Source organism: Papaver somniferum, chromosome 7, assembly GCF_003573695.1.
Source record: "Papaver somniferum cultivar HN1 chromosome 7, ASM357369v1, whole genome shotgun sequence".
NCBI classification, from domain to species: Eukaryota; Viridiplantae; Streptophyta; class Magnoliopsida; order Ranunculales; family Papaveraceae; genus Papaver; species Papaver somniferum.
The window spans coordinates 135,545,966-135,564,742 of NC_039364.1; the positions used below are offsets into that span (position 1 = coordinate 135,545,966).

Sequence of the window (18,777 nt, forward strand, 5' to 3'; positions counted from 1 at the left end):
TTATGGATGTCTTCTCCTACTTGGTCTTCATATATTCTTCCATCGTATCTTGATTGGTAGCGAAGGAGAATTGAGATGCAATCGAAGGCTCGTATACCCTTGCTATTTTAATACCTTCGGCATTTTTATCCCTCAACATGGATGATATGTATGCTAGGGCATCCGCATGCCTGAGGTCCCTTCTGCATAAGTGCCGGAACTTAATGTTCGGGATTTGTGAAGCCAATGTTTGGACCAATGCCATGTAAGCTGAAAGGGTGTCATCGTACACATTATATTCGAGCGCGATTTGCCGTATGACCAGCTGCGAATCACTTGTCAGCCTTACATCGGTTACCCCCATCTCTATTATTATACGTAGGGCATGTATGACAGCTTCGTATTCAACAATGTTATTGGTATGCTCTTTGAATTCCAATCTAAGTGCCTGTATGATCCTTTCTCCAGTTGGGGTGATGATGACAATACCTATTCCTGCCCCTTCCTTATTTTTAGATCCGTCGACGAAGACTTCCCATTGTCTATGACTCGCAGGTTCGAGGATATCCATTGGATCCTTGATTGCTTCCTCGGCTTCTGGTATTCCCTTGATCTCTTCGTCGTTGTCTAGAGGGAGGTCTGCTAAGAAATCTGCCAGAACTTGGGACTTCTGAGAATGTTGAATTTCATGAATGATGTTGAATTGGTCCAGATGGGTGTTCCATTTGGCTATTCGGCCCACTTTTCCTGTGCTTTTGAGGACTGCTTCCAATGGTGCTCTGCATGGTACCCTGACGAAGTGAGTTAGGAAGTAGGTTCTCAGTTTTTGGGTAGCCCATACCAGTGCGAGGATGAGTTGTTCAATCTTAGTATAATTTCTTTCCGCGGGATTGAGTGTCTTGCTGACGTAATAGATAGGCTGTTCTATCTTTGTATTGGTTTTGACTAATACCGCGCTGACTGCGTCCTCCGTTGCTGCTATGTACAGTGCCAAAACTTCATCAGGGTCAGGTTTCTGCAGGATAGGGATCGAAGCTAGATGTTCTTTGATCTTTTGGAATGCTTCCTCGCAATCGGCGGTCCATTCGAACCTGCTCCCTTTCTTAAGAATATTGAAGAAATGTTTGCACTTGTCCGAAGACCGTGCAATAAATCTGCCCAACGCTGCTATGGACCCATTGAGCTTCTGCACTTCCTTTAGATTCTTTGGTGACGGCATCTCTACTATGGCTTGAATCTTAGCTGGGTCTACCTCGATGCCCCTTTTCGTCACCAGATAACCGAGGAACTTCCCTGAGGTGACACCGAAAGTACATTTCTCCGGATTTACTTTCATGTGATGTGTCTCATTGCATTGAAAATATTCCTCAGGTCCTGGTGGTGATTTTTACGCAGCTTGCTTTTGACGAGCATGTCGTCCACGTAGACTTCTAGGGTTCCTCCAATCCATGGTTTGAAGATAGCATCGACCATCCTTTGGTATGTTGCCCCTGCGTTTCGGAGCCCGAAAGGCATTCTGGTATAGCAATAAAGGCCATGTGGTGTATAGAATGCTGTGTGTTGCTGATCTTCTTCTGCCAGGGCTACTTGGTTGTAACCAGAGTATCCGTCCATAAACGACAGCTCCTCGTACCCTTCAACTGCTTCAACCAGTTGATCTATGCTCGGCAGGGGATAGCTGTCCTTTGGACACGCCTTGTTGAGATTAGTAAAGTCGATGCATATTCTAACCCCTCCATTTTTCTTAGGAACAATGACCATGTTGGATATCCAGGTAGGATACTTGACTTCCTTGATAAATCCTGCGTCTAGTAGCTTCCGAAGTTCTGTTTCTACCGCCTCATGATATTCTGGAGCCACTTTTCGTATTTTCTGCCTGAACGGGGTGTGCCCTGTTTGATGCGTAGTTCATGTTGGATTACTTTTGGGTCGATCCCTGGCATATCTCCTAACTTCCAGGCGAACACATCCGCATATTCCTTAAGTAATTTGGTTAAGGAATGTTCTCTCTCCTTCGCCCATGATGGTCCCATTTTGACCCTCTTCGGGTCTTCTTCCGTTCCTATGTTGATTTCCTTAGTGGGTTCCACGGGTGAACATAGGCTTGGGTTTCCGAGGACTGGGGCGCTCTTTAATTGCTATTTGGCGTGTTTCTGCTCTTTGTTGATTGTTGAGGTACTTGTTTCCGAGCCTCGGACATTACCCTTTCGTCAAGCCTTTTCCTGTGGTTTCCTTAAGGAATAGTCTACGGCTTTCTCTTCGTGGTTTCTTGATTTCTTACTCTTCGGATTTTTCGCTGTTCTTCTTGCTCGTTGTTGATATGATCCTGAGTGGCCTGGCATTCTCGTGTAGCGATTCGATCTCCCTTGATCTCCATAATTCCCTCAGGTGTTGGAAATCTGAGGTACTGGTGGTATGTTGCCGCAACTCCTTTGAGCTTGTGTACCCATGTCGTCCAATAATGGCGTTGTAGGGGGAAGGGGTATCCACCACACTGAATCGGGTATCCAGTTTCATGGGCCCTGCGTTAACCTGTAACACAATGTCTCCCAAGGGCTTCGTGGCCGCTCCATTGAATCCGTAGATGGTGTGATAAGAGGTCATCAACTGTTCATCATGGAGCTTCATCCGCTTGAATGCGTCATAGAATAGGACATTCACAGAGCTTCCCCCGTCTATGAGGATTTTTTGAGGTTACATCCCGCTATTGGTAATGTCAGGACCAAGGGATCGTTATGGTCTTCCATATCTTCTTCGATATCCTCGGCATCGAAGATGACAGGTAATTCCATCCATTTTTCATGTTCGTCCACTGTTATCCCATCGACCTTATATAACTCGCAGCGATCTTCGAATTGCTTCCGTAACCTTTTTCCAATCTGTGCTGTGAGCGAGGGTCCTGTGGCTTCGGAACACGAGATGGTGTTGATTGTTCGGTTTTCTTCCGGAAGTTGGACTGGTTGGTTCGTTTGGATCTGTCCTCGGTAACCTCCTTCCGTATGTAATGTTTGAGCTCTCCCGCATCAATTAATTTTTGATCATTATTTTAAGGTTCTTGCATTTTTCGGTCTGGTGTCCGTTGAAACAGTGATACTCACAGTAATCTTTAGACTTTCGGATCTTGGGGGCTGCTTTCCCTTAGACCATGGCCATTCTAAGTTTTCCCTCCCTTTGATCTCCCGCAGGATACGAGCATAGCTAGCGTTGAGTTTCGTGTAAACTTGGTCTTCGAATTTTCGGTCGCCTGTTCTTCGTTCATCCCTCCGTTCCTTTCTATCTTCGTGAGGTCTCTCATCTGAGGAACCCCTTTTGGCCCCATTGGTTTGTTCTGCTGAATTGGTGCGGTGAGACCTCTGCGGATATGCCCTCGGGTTTTCCCGTTGAATTTCTTCAAGTCGAGCGTGCTTCTCGATAATTATTCGGAGATCGCCTTCTGTCTTGGGCACGCTCCCGTGAATTTCAACAAATAGGGGACTCATTCGGTCCAAGCCCCACTTATAGCAATTGATGCTTACCACTGGGTCCACGCTTCCTATGGCTTGGCAGATCCTATGCCATCTGTTTGTGTATTCCTCGTGGTTTCCTTGTAGCCGATTGCTAGTGAAAAAGCTTATCCATCCCAGTGTTTACAGTCTTGTTGTACATGTATGTTCTTAAGAATTTCTCTGCCAGTTGGTCGTATGAGTGTATGGAGTTTGGTGGCAGATTATCAAACCATGATAACGCCGATCCCTTCAAACTTGACGGGAAGTATCTACAGAGTACGGCGTCGTTCTGTCCCCATCTTGCTAGGACGCGGTTGTAGTACCGAACATGTGCAGCAGGGTCGCTGGACCCATCATAGCATTCGAACGTCGGGACAGGGCATTTCAGGGGAATAGGGGTGTTGGCCAAGCGATGCGTCAGGGGCGTGGAGTTAGCTTCTCTCATAACCTCTTCTAACCTTCCCCCTCCTTGTTTATTTTTCAATTGCCTGATCTCTGCCATCATCTCATCTCGCAGTTCCTCCATTGCGCGTTGGTGTTCTAAATTCTTCAGATCATTTCCGTTTGATTCTCCATCGTCATAATCCGGGTCGGATACGCTATGTCTCCTTGTCGCGTCTTCATTAGTCGCTAGGACGACTCTGCAGTCTTGGTTTGGCTCTGGTGCTTTGGAGCTTGCTTCATCAAGTTGTTGGTTGGTCTTTGTGCTTAGAGCAATCCGCTCCTTTAAATCTTGATTTTCTCTGGCCAAAAGTGCTACAGCTTCTGCGTAAACCTGTTGGTTCCTTCTCAGTTCCTCGAGCTCAGCCATTAGTTGGTGTGATTGGTTGGACCCCTGATTGGGAGTCCCCGCACGTGCCGCTACAGCCGTGGCGCCGCCCTCCTCCATGGTCTGTACTAAAGGTGGCAGGGGTTCAACTTCTGTTGCTGGTGTTTCCAAATTGGAGTGAGCGCCCCTCTGCGGTGCCCGAGCCGCCGGTATGGTTTGATTCTGGTTATTTGTTAGCGGCATTCCAAAGGTTAGCAGATGCGCGGGTTGGAATGTTCTGGATTCATCCACCCTTTCCCTTGGTTGGTTAAGTTGACTCATGGCGAAGGTATTGCTAGCCTCCGCAGCCTTCGGGACTACCGCGGCTTCCCTGTATTTTATCGTTGCTGCTCTGAGAGCCGCCATTGCAACAGAATTAGCGTTCATGGGTGAAGTGATTTCAGTGGTATCCTGCCTTCGATTGGTCATTTTAGTTTTATCTCCTTTCTGCTTGCTTCGGGTGATGATCGGGGTTGTCCGGGGTGTTTCTTTTGACAAAGCTTTGGATTTTCCTGCTTCCTGCGTCTTCTCCATCACGTGCCTTTTTGTTGACGAAATCTAGCGTAAACTCGCCTTCTTTACTCACAACACGTTCTCTCTGTATAAATTTATTCAAACAGAAACGGGGATGTCCGCGTGAAGCGGGTTAGTTGTCGAAATACAATTTTTCGAAAGCGGGTTTAAAAAAAACTGAAAATTGTAAAGGCGATCTTTAGTAAATAAAAAAAAACTGAATATTGTAAATCCGACGGATTAGGACAATAACCCATGCTTGGAACACTAACTCTTATCGAAGGCAAAAGGTGGGTTTTTGAATATAATACTGTTGACGAATGATCTATACAGTCAGAGCTGATAAAATCGAAGCAATCGTATGCCAAATTAGAATGAAATCACAGGACAAGATAAATCTTTTACCGGGACGAAGTCCCTGTTTCTAGCGCCAAATTGTGGGCACACGAACTACGCGGGATCCGAATGCCCGCAATCAATTGTTAAAGTCTAAAGAGATTACGATGATGATACCCTGATGTGGGTTCATTGGCTCAAAACCCGCGGGTTTATCATGGCCTCCTCCATCTTCCCCCTGCGTAGCGATTATGCATGGGGTACAAATATAAAAGGAAAACAACATATATAAGTAAATGCATGCGGAACTAAATGAATGTAAAGTGCTGAAATGTAAATAAGACCAAGGTTTACGTGGTTCAGCACTAAGGCCTACATCCACGGGGTTTGTTGTTCTGCTATATTATTCACGGTTACACGAATAGTTGAATGACTTGGGGTTTACATATTTCTCTCCACTATGAGATTCCTTACCTTTGCTACTCTCTCTCTCTCTTTCTATCTCTTTCCTGATGTTTTTTCTGATCCCCCTTTTCCCCCTTCGTGGAGATTGGGTATTTATAAGGTAGGAATGTGGGACCCATCTCTGAAGACCGTTGGAACCTTATCTTCTAGTGTCTTGTGTCCATCACGCAGAGGTCTGCGTTTCCCCCTCGATCCCGCGGAGGCATCTTCGCTCGTTCCATAGGTCGGTCGACACGTGCACTGCTCAGAGTGTTTAATGCGGGTGGTTGAGGGGTCTGCTCATGTCAGACAAGTGTCTTCTGCCCCTGTCAGTACGTGTCAGGGGATGAGATAAAGCAACTCCTAGGGGTTTATTTGGTGCTTCGCGACGCATCGTGTTTTGATGTCTTGGCTTGCATGCTTTCCACGTACCTTTCTGTATACACGTGTCCGATGGTGAGATATATGTGTACACATATATCTCAATGAAAATGCAAAAACTCCTTCTATTTTTTTTCTTTCACATTAAGTTTTAAAATATGGCTTTGAGCTACTACAAAATGCCAGCACTTTTATGCATCAAAGTATAAAAGAAATTTGTAAATACTTTAACGGTGGATAAAACCTTTACTTTAAATAAAATTACGAATGCAAGTGGTTTAGCTTTATGGCATTCACTTATTAGAAGGCAATCAAATAATTAACCCTTAATATCACACCAGTGACTTAAATATCTTCTCCTCTTTTTTCTCTTCCCTTCTAAAAAACCCTAGAGTCCTTTCATCTTTCTTGCTCAGATTTGGTTCTTTTGGACCAGATTTGAGCAAGGATTATTGTTTTTCTTTTGTTTTGGTAGTTTTTCTAATTGAATAAGATGTTGATTTATAATTTATGGTGTCTTTTGACACATTTCTTCACAATTTTGGTGATTTTATCTTCGCTTTTTGGACGATTCTTTTTTCGCTTTGAGAGCAATTATTTCTTCGCTTTGATGGTGATTTGTCCAATCTTTGTTGGTTTCTTCATGGCTTGTTATTCTGGATTTGAGAACATCAACGATTCAATACGGCATCGCTTTGAGTTCATCTTCAACAAAAGGGATTTAGGGCATCCGGGTTTTTCGTTCATATATACAAGATTAAGGGCTAAGCACTCCTTTCTATTTGGAGCATCTCTTGTTATAGAAGACAAACATTCAAAATGGTCGGAATTGATTCCGGGTTATACCATCTTTTTTCTCTACTTTTCATACAAAAATTGGGTACCTTCGCGGTATTTTGCTTTTTCTCTTCGCGAATTACATGTAATTGGTATCTTTATTTGTATTTGGATTTTAATTTTCTTGTATTTTGATGTTCTTTTTCTTGTAAACAATTATGTAATCACCTTTTTGGATTGAATGAAATGTGGTTTGATTGTTCATCAAAAAAAAGACTTAAATATTAGATTATCTTTTTTATTTTTCAATAATCAATTTGATTCTACTTTCAAACCCCCTTTATTTAATCCTCTTTTTCTGACTTTACAAAACATAAAAAAACTCATAATCTCTTTTATTACTATTATCTTCGTGTCTTTCCAATTTTCAATGGTTGTACGCTGTCAGTCAACGTTATTACAACAAGAACAAATAAACGGAATGGTTATAGAAACTACAAAGATATGATGCTACTAGATTCTTTCCAGTTTCTGTACCTATAAAAACATAACCCTTAGGAATTAGCACATATCACTAATCTAATTCATCAAGGTCTTAACTTTTTGTGAACTTTTCGTAATCATTGTGTCTGTAGTACCTTTGTTATCGTTCTTTTTACAATTTCTTATTTTTAGTTTACATATCAACATACATACTCTGTTTCCGCTTTCTAATCCTTTTTTTTTACCCAATCTATCTTGTCATTGATGGATTGATACTTCTTCTACCTCAAAAATATAAATAATATATAAACATGGATTATTCAAAAAGTTAATAATGGTGAAGTACTCAATCTTATTATGATTGATTTTATTCGTACTTGGAGTTGTTGGTGAGAAAACAAAATTTTATTTTGGGAATTTAAGTCCAAGAAGTTTAAACGTATTGGGAGATGCTCATTTAAACAATGGAACTATAAGATTAACACTTGATCTTTCAATTCCAAATTTAGGTTCAGGTATAGTTCTTTACAGTGCACCAATCAAACTTGTTAGAGCATTGCTCGGTCGACCTCGCATGCGTTGCTATCTCAAGCATGTTTGTCAATGTTAGTGATCAAAACTATAAGTCTTGATTTCTAGTCTATTATAGCTAAGTCTCGGACTAGGATAGAAAGTGTAGTTGAGCTCAAGGACTTCATGGAGATTCATCATACAAGAAGAAGAACTACTCAAGGAACCGGTGGAACTTCTCGACAAAAAGGTATGTGAAGACTTGAACGTATCTATCACTCAAAAGTCTATCTACTCTATCTCCTACTCTTTGACACAAGAAGTCGTATGCTATATATATATATAGACTTGGATTATACACATTTGGTATTTCGAGCCGAGTATACCTCGCCTATCTATATCTCGAAATATGTGTTGGTAAGATTTTCGCTTCGATCAAGTTTATCTTTACCTAGTGACGAAATTCATGATATGTTTCAATCATTTTGAAAATTGCTTTGACGAGAAATGGTGTAACAACTATATAACGTCCTCTAAGAATGTTTCAATGATTGAAATGAGAGTTTAGATTATATAACCAATGATGGACATGAGCATTATTGTGGAAACACATTTATGTATAAGTCCTATTCCTTGAACCAAAGTTTGCGAACTTTGTTGATCAAGAGAAACCGGAAGAATGGCTTGTTGCCAAGTCCGCGAACTCAGTCCTCGAACTGCCGAACTTCTCATCCAGAGAAATTCTGCTGGAGTTAACAAACTAGTTGCGTGAGTACCAGTCCGCGAACCCAGTCCGCGAATCTGCGGAAAGTCTTTTGCCGAGATTTTCTGCTGAAGTTTGTAAACTCTGCCCGGTTTCTTAAGTCCGCGAACCTAGTGTGCGAACTTAAGAAGGTTATATATCTGAAAATGATTTCTGAACTTAAACGTATAAAGATTAAGGAATGCAGTATGCAAACCGTGGCTATAAAAGTTCATGAACTGATTCAAGTGAATCAAATCATCTTTGCTTCAATTGTGTCTTGTGAAGTACATAAGATTTCCTTGCAATTGAACAACTCTCTAACTAGTTTATTTGAAGTCATTTGAACTAGTTATGGTGAAGAAGAACATGGTTGATGTGAAATGCTCATATGGCTAACCATTTGGTTAACTATTGTTGAACCAACAAGTGTATACATTTAGGTACGGTTAACAAACCTAGAAGCATGCATTGTCAAGTGTGTGTAATAAGCTAAGTTTTCGATCTAACGGTTGAGAAATATTAACTTGAATCTAAATCATGTTTTCATCTAAAGGTGAATATTGAATGCTTTGTTACTAAGCTAACATTGATTGCAAACCTTGATTTGAAAGACTATATAAAGGAGACATCTAGTATTGTGCAAAACTAATCCCCAAACCTTACGTCTGATACTAGTTTGCATACTAGAGTCGGTTCTCCTTTAACCTCTGGTTTTCTTTTCTCAAACCGGGTAAACGACTTAAAGACTTCATTGGGATTGTGAAGCCAGACCGATACTACTTTTATCGTAGTTCTGTGATCTGATCTTGCATCTTCTATCGTACGAGTACAATCAGATTGATAGACTTGAGATTAATATCTCCGATAGGAAAGATATAAAAAGTAATCACAAACGTCTTCGTCTCATCGTTTGTGATTCCGCAACATCTTTTTTCGCTACCATACAATCAAGATTGTTGTGAGGTGATTGCTAACTCTAGGCTGTTCTTCGGGAATATAAGACCGGATTATCAATTGGTTCCTGTTCACCTTGATTATCATCAAAAGACGGAACAAAACCTTTAGGGCTTATCTGTGGGAGACAGATTGATCCTTTGATAGACTTGTCTTTGTGAAACAGATATTTTTATTGTCAAAGCCTGCGATTTTGGGTCGTAGAAACTCTTAGTTGTGGGTGAGATCAGCTAAGGGAATCTAGTGGGCAGTATCCTGTTGGGATCATAGGAGTAGGAGCATAATTGTACCTTGGATCAGTGGGAGATTGATTGGGGTTCAACTACACTCCAGTCCGAAGTTATCTTGGAGTAGTCTAGTGTCTGTAGCGACTTAATACAGTGTGTGTTAAATCTGGACTAGGTCCCGGGGTTTTTCTGCATTTGCGGTTTCCTCGTTAATAAAATTTCTGGTGTCTGTGTTATTTCAATTTCCGCATTATATTGTTTTATCTTTATAATTGAAATAATACATGCTGTGCGTTAGATCATCAATTAGAGTAATCCAACCTTTGGTTGTTGATTGTCATTGATTGATCCTTGGATATTGGTCTTTGGTACCATCCAAGTTATTCCTTGTATTTGATTATAATTCACAGTTCTTGCTTGAGTAAATCAAATAAAGAGAGAGATATAAACTCGTTGATATACTTTTAATTGATTGAGTCTTGTTGATTCTCTTAAAAATATATTCGAGTTTGGCCATACAGATTGCTAAGCGAAATATTGGGTGGTGTTGTTAGACCCCCGCTTTTTCAATTGGTATCAGAGCAGGCAAACACGTTAAAGACCTTATAAGTATGTGTTTGTAGCGACCTGATTATGGACGAGTCTATCTCTATTAACGTACCAGTTCATAAATTACCAGATGATTCTAAAAGCTTGGATTCACCTGAGAGAACTGTCACATATAAGTCATTATCTAAACATTCTCTTGATGTAAAAACTGTTGATTGGGAAACTCTCCTAGAAGAACAGTTGGATGAACTTTCGGATGAAGGTGATTCAGATATTGATAGAGATGTTGATGAGGAAGTCTCAAAGTATGTTAAGTTTTTGGATTCATGGAATATAAAGAAGATTACAACTTCTCATGTCTCACCTCTTCTGACTCCTCTCTGTCGAGAAAACAAGAAATTGAGAAGATGTTACGCAGGTGTTTATTTTTCGAATCGATCCTCAAGGATTCTGAGGAAAACCTACGTATGAAGTCACTTGAATGTGATAATCTTTATCAAAATTATTTTTTGTTGGAAGAGAAACTTGCAGAATCTGAAGCAAGGTTTAACTCTCAACAAATTAGGTTTGATGACAGAGAAAGTGCTTGTCTCGCTCGAGAAAAACGCCTTGAGGCTGATTTAACTGCTTCTCTTGATAAAATCAGGATGTTGGAAGATGACTTGAAAAAGTTCAATACTAGTTCAAGCAAATTAACCACTATGCTAGGAGCAAGTAAAAGTCATCGTGATACACGAGGATTGGGCTATAAGGGAATAGATGCTCCAAGTACTAGCAAAGAGGTAAAATTTGTCAAGGCTAGTGATGCTTCTCAACAAAAGGTTTCCACTGATGGAAAAAGTGAAATACCTTCACCGACAGTTAAGGTTCGAAAGAGAAAAGTATATCAACCTCCAAAGTCAGAACACATGGATCGAGGTAAGAACATTCCTTATGTTTGTCACTATTGCAGAAATAAAGGTCACCTGAAAAGGAGATGTCATTTCCGCATAAGGAATGAGAAACTTCATGATGTTCTTGTTTGGGCATCACAAGAGGTTGTGAAACCAAGATCATATGTTAATACTAATCCCCTTAACGCTACAGGTTGTGACTGTCCAACCTTTAGGAAAAGGAATCAGTGCTGTGATAAATCTAGATTTGCCTATAAACGTCATACGAATCCTTTTCACAATCGTAATGGTTATCAAAAGGATAACTTCGTAAATACTAAGACAAGATCCGATGCTCCCAATTGGAGAAAGAGTAACTTGCAAAAGAATAGTCAATCCAATTCTATTCCGAGAAATCTTGAAGAGGATAATGGAAAGAAGGTTCCGGTTGTTCCTAAACGCACTCAGAAGTGGGTATCAAAGAAAGCCAATGATGCTTTGAGTGTGAAAAGGAATGATCTTCCAGAAAATTCCATGACTATGGAGAAAGCAGTATCCATGATGTTGGAACTTAACAAGTTTTTTGGAAAAATGGAATTGGATGTGAAAGGTTCTAAAAGAGATCTCTTTCATGATAATCCAAAGGTCACTTATGGTGATCAAGACATTGTTCACCCCAACGCAACTTTATTGTGTTGTAATTGCATCCTCACCAAGGAATGACCTTCTATGTATACGGCGAGGGAAGCACGAGATTTTGGGCACACAGATTATGTTTGGTAAGGCTGTGGAATTCGACTGGATTCTTCTAAAAAGGTATGTCTATAAACTTGAGCAAGGCTTGTGTTTTTTTTTTTTTTTGCTTAGAGTACTTATAATGATGTATGTACCTTGCTTATCGTTCATTTCTACCTAACTTGATTTGTGTTTAAGGTTCTTAAGTGTTTAGGTTTGAAAATAGTAGTTCGAGATGTTTGGACTCCATGGTACACATACCTGGTATGCTTACCATCTTTTAAAATAAAAACCCAGGGGTTTAAGTTCGCGGACCTGAAAATTCATTTGCAAACCCGTATGCATATTTGCCTGTAGACGTCGATATTTGGTCGACTTGTTTTGGCCGTAACTTCTTCGTCCGAACTCGGAATGAACTCATTTTGTTTGCATTCTCTTCCTCTTTGAATTATCTTAAAAATGGAGATGATAATTATTGATTTTGGATGAGATAAGATTTGTATTTGTCCCATCTCTTGCTTTGAGTGTTTTGCTCTGTTTCGTCGCACTTGTTCCAATTCTCTTGGAATTGGGCACTTGGATTCTTGGAGTACTACTCTTCTAAGCTCATTAGTAGCCTTAACAAAAAAAAATTTGGTGAATCACAAAGAAGGAAGTTCAAGAATGGGTTGTAGTACGCATTGCTATGAGACTCTTGAATGTTCACAATCATTTTATATGAACTATGGTGCATAGTCGTTAATGATTTTGTATGTTCTTCTTTGTTAAGAAAACCTTTTATACGCCTTTGGTAGCTATTCTTGGTGTAAATCCGGGCGAAAAAGGTTGATTCTACCCTTTAAGGTCAAATCATTTTACATGTGCATTACGAGTTTGTCTGGATGCTTAGTAAATCTTCAGATGAGAAATTATTTCTTGTTTTGTTTAGAAGAATAACTAGAGTTTGGAATAGCCATTATTGTGATTACACATAGCTATGTCCAACGTTTTCATCTTCTTGTTTTTTTTTTAGGTTTTTGGTTTAAATTCTAAAAAATATTTGGAGGATAATGTTTTTGCAATATTAATCTTTATGATTTGATATATTGAAATTTGTTATGGGATATTGGTGTTTACGTCCGTGAACTATGTTTGTCCCATACTCTGTCAAAAGTAAAGTCGTTTGTGATCGATATTCATGTACTGGTAAAAGAATGAATAGACTTTTGACAAATACCAAAGTTAAGCCTATATTGTCAAACATTTGATGGAAGATAGGTTAAAATCTTTTGTTTTCAAGGATTATGTCTATTAATATCGTTATGTAAATAGTGATTGAAGATAGAATGAATCCTTGTATATTCCGCAGTATTGATCATCCCTGATCCATATTTTTATGTGTTACTGTGATACCCCGTAATGCATCTTATGTTGAGAACTATACAACCAAGTTGATTTATTAGCTTAGTTGGTGTTCCGTGAGATATGTTATGTCGAGCATATTTAACTAAATTAATCATCTTGTTTGGTTATTTAGTTATTGCTCCGTAAGTTTTCTGATGTCGAGCAAATCAAATGACAATTAAATTGATTACTTTTGTGATTAGTTTGGTTGTGTATTCTAATTAGATTAATTATGGGTTCTGTTATAATTAACCTAGTTGAGTATTTTCATGTCTCCATAAGTTCTCTTATGTTGAGCATAATCAATTGAATTGATCACCTCTTGTGTTTAATTCAATTGCGTATGCCGATTAAATTAATCATGGATTTACTTGTGATTAATTTGATCGAGTCTTTTGGATATAGAAAATCATTCTCGTGGTTTTTGGTGTCCAATAAAATCCTTCTTTTCTTTTGAAATTAAGGTCGCTCTTGTTGTTATTTCGGGAATGACATCAAATGGGGGAGAGTTCTTTTGAACTTGTGCTTAATGGTCATATCTTGAGGGGAGTGCGGCTGTGGAATATCATAGGCGTTATCTTGTATCTTTAAACTCCTTGATGAATGCATTTAGCTTCGGCTATATGATTGCATCTAAATTAGTTGGTATGTATTTTTCCTTTAGTCATGAAATGTCTCTTTCGGAAATTTCATTATGATCCAGTTCTTGTACCTTTGCCAATTTTATTGACAAAAAGGGGGGGGGGGGATTAATATGTAGTTCATACTAGAAATACATATAGTTTTAAAATCATTATGTAAGGGGGAGTGGTTTCCATGTGAGATGGAGTATTGGCTAAGGGGGAGTGATACATATCACCATAGTATTATTGTTGAAGTTGTGATACAATTGAACTTTGACACTGCGTAATAATACTATGACATTGTATAACAATGATCGAGACCAATGCTTTCTCATTGTTATAGCTACGGATCTTCAACAACGGTGATGCTAAACTTACAACCTTTGGGATCATTGGAGTACTTGGAAGTGAAGAAGAATTCGAGGAATGTTGAAAATTAGACATATGGAATAGGAGCTATTAAAGTTTCTTTATCCTTTTTGTATTCCATATGTATTGATAGTTTTGTCACTAAAATTGAAAAAGGGGAGATTGTTAGAGCATTGCTCGCTCGACCTCGCATGCGTTGCTATCTCAAGCATGTTTTCAATGTTAGTGATCAAAACTATAAGTCTTGATTTCTAGTCTATTATAGCTAAGTCTCGGACTAGGATAGAAACTGTAGTTGAGCTCAAGGACTTCATGGAGATTCATCATACAAGAAGAAGAACTACTCAAGGAACCGGTGGAACTTCTCGACAAAAAAGTATGTGAAGACTTGAACTTATCTATCACTCAAAAGTCTATCTCCTCTATCTCCTAATCTTTGAGACAAGAAGTCGTATGCTATATATAGACATGGATTATACACATTTGGTATTTTGAGACGAGTATACCTCGCCTATCTATATCTTGAAATATGTGTTGATAATCTTTTCGCTTCAATCAAGTTTATCTTTACCTAGTGACGAAAGTCATGATATGTTTCAATCACTTTGAAATTACTTTGACGAGAAATGGTGTAGCAACTATATAACGTCCTCTAAGAATGTTTCAATGATTGAAATGAGAGTTTAGATTACATAGCCAATGATGGACATAAGTATTGTTGTGGAAACACATCTATGTATAAGTCATATTCCTAGAACCAAAGTTTGCGAACTTTGTTGATCAAGAGAAACCGGAAGAATGGCTTGTTGCCAAGTCCGCGAACTTCCGAACTTCTCATCCCGAGAAATTCTTCTGGAGTTAACAAACTAGTTGCGTGAGTACCAGTCCGCGAACCCAGTCTGCGAACCGGCGGAAATTCTTTTGCTGAGATTTTCTGCTGGAGTTTGTAAACTCTGCCCGGTTGCTTAAGTCCGCGAACCTAGTGTGCGAACTTAAGAAGGTTATATATCTGAAGATGATTTCTGAACCTAAACGTATAAAGACTAAGCAATGCAGTACGCAAACCGTGGCTATAAAATTTCATGAACCGATTCAAGTGAATCAAATCATATTTGCTTCAATTGTGTCTTGTGTAGTACATAAGATTTCCTTGCAATTGAACAACTCTCGAACTAGTTCATTTGAAGTCATTTGAACTAGTTATGGTGAAGAAGGACATGGTTGATATGAAATGCTCATATGGCTAACCATTTGGTTAACTATTGTTGAACCAACAAGTGCATACGTTTGGGTACGGTTAACAAACCTAGAAGTGTGCATTGTCAAGTGTGTGTAACAAGCTAAGTTTTCGATCTAACGGTTGAGAAATATTATCTTGAATCTAAATCAGGTTTTCATCTAACGGTGAATATTGAATGCTTTGTTACTAAGCTAACATTGATTGCAAACCCTGATTTAAAAGACTATATATAGGAGACATCTAGTATTGTGCATCAGATTGATTGACTTGAGATTGATATCTTGCATCTTCTATCGTACGAGTACAATCAGATTGATTGACTTGAGATTGATATCTCTGATAGGCAAGATATAAAAAGTAATCACAAACGTCTTCGTCTCATCGTTTGTGATTCCGCAACATCTTGTTTCGCTACCATATGATTAAGATTGTTGTGAGGTGATTGATAACTCCAGGCTGTTCTTCGGGAATATAAGATCGGATTATCAATTGGTTCCTGTTCACTTTGAGTATTATCAAAAGACGAAACAAAACCTTTAGGGTTTATCTGTAGGAGACAGATTGATCCTTGATAGACTTGTCTGTGTGAGACAGATTTGTTTATTGTTAAAGCCTGCGATTTTGGGTCGTAGCAACTCTTATTTGTGGGTGAGATCAACTAAGGGAATCAAGTGCGCGGTATCCTGCTGGGATCAGAGGCGTAGGAGCATAACTGTACCTTGGATCAGTGGGAGATTGATTGGGGTTTAACTACAGTCCAGTCCGAAGTTAGCTTGGAGTAGGCTAGTGTCTGTAGTGGCTTAATACAGTGCGTGTTTAATCTGGGATAGGTCCCGGGGTTTTTCGGCAATTGTGGTTTCCTCGTTAACAAAATTTCTGGTGTCTGTGTTATTTCAATTTCTGCATTATATTGTTTTATCTTTATAATTGAAATAATACAGGTTGTGCGTTAGATCATCAATTAGAGTAATGATGTGTTTTCAAAGTTGTTGTAGTAATAAGATTCGTTCAAGACTTGTGAAAGCAGATTTTAGACTTAATTTTAAATAAAAATATAGGAAACTTAAATAAAAATGATATGAAAAATATGGAGAAGACTGGGGCTATGGATTCCACTAATTACCAATATCAAAGTGATTTATATTCTGTAATTATAATTATGCTAATCCTTCATTCAAATTGATTCTAAATATTGCAAAAGATGATTTTTTTAGAAATAACAATTGTAAATCGAAAGTATGGGACATCAAAACCCTAGGATAGCATGCTCCATCAATTGAAATAACAATTGTTTAACAAAAACCATTTTTTATATTTTTTTATCAAGGCAAATAATCATATAATAATTGCATAAATTAAATAAAATAGAGATTACCACATTTTATTGGCGAAATAGCTTCCTCCGTCGCCCCATAGGATGGGTTTAGCTCATCATTGTATAAACTTGCTCAAAGTATTGATTCATGCTCAAAATTTATTTACAAAGATGAAATGGAGAGAAAATAATGAAAATCGGGTGTTTGCAACGTTTATAATTGTTGCAAAACACTGTTACAAAGAACGATAAAAAAGAACTGTTGTTGTTGTATCTCTGCGACCCTCGTGTGGCTGTCGTTGTCACTGTTGATAAACAACTGCCTCTGATGGTCTTTTGTTCTTCGTGTTCTTGGTGCAGCAGCAGAAACAGAATTCTGAAAACTCTTGATTCACGCCTCCTGAGCTCTCCTCTCGACCCCCAAATTTTCCGTCTCGACAATCTATTTATGCTCCTCAGCCTCATTTAATCATGCCATAATTCTCAATATTCTTCATTGAACTCGGGCAGTAATGAAAATATTCTGGGAATATTTTCTTACCTGATTTAGCTTCTCACGCATTTCTACATCTGCAAAATCTCCTTATCTATCTTTGTCAAGGTCCAAAGTGTTGCTCGAGTCATCAAACATGAGCAGAACACGTTTAAATTCTCCAAAACTCATGCAATCCCGTGAACTGTTCCTCTCATGCACGTGCTGCCCTGTTTTCTTCTCACGGATTTTTCAGCCAAATTTGATCGATCAAAACACTTGTAATAGCTTTTTATATGTCCCAGGAACAATTCCATAAATTTTTAGCCATTTAGTCTCCCTATAACACCTCCAAATTCTTAATTGAAATTTGACAGTGATAAACATTATTTTCCCGCCAATTTTGAAAATTTGAATTTGAGAAATATGGGTGATGTGGACAAAAAAGGGCTACATATAGCCGTGGGTAACACTTAGCAAAAATGGGGGTCCGTATAGCAATTGTCCTCCAGGGGTCCAAATAGCACTTTTTGAGCAACTTTTTCCACACAAGTGTATTTCTCCAAAAACACCTACACAAACATAAAAACAACATAATAAGTACAAAATCAAGCACTAGCAATAGAGACACTGAGGACAATTCAGACACAAAAATGTGTCTTTCAAATACCCCCAAACTTATTATTTGCTAGTCCTCCAGCAAATCTAATCTAGAAAATAAAAATGACTACACTTAGCACGTGCAGCAAGCCGTTTAACCGCTAGGTGGCCCTAGCTTACCGGAGGTGTACCCACAAAACCATTACTCCAGACCCTAGCTATCTACGCAGAATCTTGGAAGGCACTAAAGAATCTCCTTGGTTGGCATACTCTCATTGACTACAGGAGGAAGTACCCTGATGCGAAATTCCAATTGTTGTACACGAGTTTGCACTCAGCATACTAAAATTCATATATAAGTGACAGAGCTCTACTCAGATAGTTTCTGTACATCATAACCGGAGTCAACCAATCACATGGAAAGATTAAGAAGATGGATAAAGAGATGGTTAAAAGTGAACGGTGTTTCCCATATCTGTCTGAAGGCCTCTGCCAAGATGAACCTATCCTAATAGAATGAGATACCGGTCTGAATAATATCAACACAACTGGAAAATACAAGGGAACCAGTGGTCGATAAACCTAACTCTAGGTCAACACAACTGGCATATATAAGGGCACCAGTGGTCGAATTTATTGAATTTATTCCGGTTGGTCTAATGGTCTGGTCTCTTTTTTTTCGGTATCTCAATCACTCTATTCCACCCTAGAAAAGGTAACAACTTGAATCGTGTGCCCCACCAAATTACTTAAAAATAAAAATAGAAGGATTAGGATTCAACGAGATATGGCGAAACTACTATGTTTTTTTTAATTCTAACACCTGAGCTCTGTGCTTTTATGAATAGACTCTTTAGATGTTTCCATCTAATCAGATTGGTTCCTAAAATCCTACAACCAATATGTTCCCATCCACTTAGATTGGTTAGTACCAACCTTAATAAACATAAATTTCTAGGCTCTGGAGTTTATTTATT

The 18,777-nt window shown here is 38.9% G+C and overlaps 1 pseudogene; it reads left to right on the plus strand.

The window, feature by feature from the left end:
• Positions 1-18,777, plus strand: part of LOC113295271 — a 66,305-nt pseudogene that overhangs the window by 32,470 nt on the left and 15,058 nt on the right.